At 38.6% G+C, this 1,748-nt stretch overlaps 1 long non-coding RNA gene across 1 annotated transcript; it reads right to left on the bottom strand.

Moving 5' to 3' along the window:
• Positions 1 to 271: 271 nt before the first annotated feature.
• On the bottom strand, positions 272 to 1,115 carry LOC107555876 (uncharacterized). The gene is made up of 3 exons (XR_001605215.1): positions 818 to 1,115; positions 513 to 576; positions 272 to 353 (listed from the first exon to the last, which is right to left on the bottom strand). It is a non-coding gene; the product is annotated as an uncharacterized lncRNA (long non-coding RNA).
• Between the last annotated feature and the right edge of the window lie 633 nt (positions 1,116 to 1,748).

Raw genomic sequence — 1,748 nt, 5'->3', positions numbered from 1 at the left:
CCCGGGGAGCAGTTGGGGGTTTGGTGCCTTGCTCAAGGGCACCTCAGTCGTGGTATTGAAGGTGGGAGAGAGCACTGTACATTCACTCCCCCCACCTACAATCCCTGCGGGACCGGAGACTCGAACCCGCAACCTTTGGGTTACGAGCCCGACTCTCTAACCATTAGGCCACGACACAGATAGACATAGACAGAGACACACACACACACACACACACACACACACACACTTCGGTCTGTTCTGCACTTTCACAAACCATCATATGCACCTGTGTGAACTCATAGGGTACGTCTTCTGTCGGATGATAACACACTATTGTGTTTCCATCAGATGTCACTGCGATTTCCACATCACTGAAACAGAAGCGATGCATTTTAGAGAAACAAGCAACACAATGGCACTTTACCTGATATGGGTGAAGTCTGACATGCAATAACTGCAGATGCATCATACTAACTGAACAATTAAATGTGCATTTATGAACACATTATGTATGCATTGGAAACACTGACCTGTTGTCGTTAATGGACGAACCTCTGACAGTAGATTTGTTGTGAGATGACAGAAAAGTTCCAACTGAAATCGAAAAACAGCACTTTTTTTTGTCGTTTTCTAATAATCTCGGAGTTGAAAGTGAACACATACAAGCCAAACCAGCACAACATCACTCATTCATAAGGTCAGAAATGTTGTAGGTTATACAGTACAGCACAGTTCTACACTCTGGCTGTGTTTGCAACACATTTACAGTAGTTACGCATACAAATTCATCTTATTTATAACCTAAATGTAACTGTTTTTCATTATGAGATCTCACCTCTGAATGGTCTAATATTAACGCGATGAAACAGGTGAGCCAGTCTGCTGATGTGACCCGACGCCATGCTTTCCGCTAATAGAACTGAAACAGTGGAAGGGAAACGGAAGTTAGGACACCGCGGCTCAACAAAGACACGTTTTGCAACGTTTTCGGACTATGTTACTAAATCAATCCATAGTTTTTAATCGTTTTTATGTGTTTTGTTTAGTTCTATTGTTATAATCCGAACTGTCTTGAAATTCGATTCAAAATATGCCCTGATTTGATAATGAAGTTCAACGAGGAATTTGGTTTTTGAACTTTAGAGCGCCCTCTAGCGGAACTATTACAAACAGTGCGCTACATAAATATTCCTCCGGGTAGGAAACAATCAGCGCCGTTGGCCGTTCAGGTCCCATTGCTTTATTTAATCGATAAAAAACATAGTCATAGTAAACACCGGCAAAATAAATAAACTAATAAAGTAAATCAATCAATAAATAATATTAACTATTATTTACAGATAAAATAAATTGGTGTCTTGCAGTACCTCGCAGCCCCAATAGAAGGAAGCGTAACACATGATACAAACCACCTTTAGAAAAATAAAATATATATTTTTAATAAAATTAAACTCCACTGTGACTTTAATGAAATTTAAATATTTTTCTTTCTTTAAGATATGTGGTATTCATTGTTATTATTAATCTATTTATTATAATATATTACCTTTGTAATGCATGGAGCGCTCTCTGGCGGCATAAATATCCAATTGCGGTTCCAATTTCCCAACTTTACTATATTACATGGATTATCACAGAGCATTAGGATAAAATAAATCACAAAGCCAATTAGTTCTCACTAACATTTATGAAAGATAGTATTTTAAAGGGGCAAAAAAATTAACTTACCAGCAGTACCGCTATACGCCACTGGAGGGCAGCGAAAC

This window comes from Sinocyclocheilus grahami, unplaced genomic scaffold (genome assembly GCF_001515645.1).
Source record: "Sinocyclocheilus grahami isolate Dianchi unplaced genomic scaffold, SAMN03320097.WGS_v1.1 scaffold548.1, whole genome shotgun sequence".
Lineage (NCBI taxonomy): Eukaryota > Metazoa > Chordata > Actinopteri > Cypriniformes > Cyprinidae > Sinocyclocheilus > Sinocyclocheilus grahami.
Note: the sequence above shows the minus strand (reverse complement) of the source record. Positions and strands in the feature narration are given on the sequence as shown.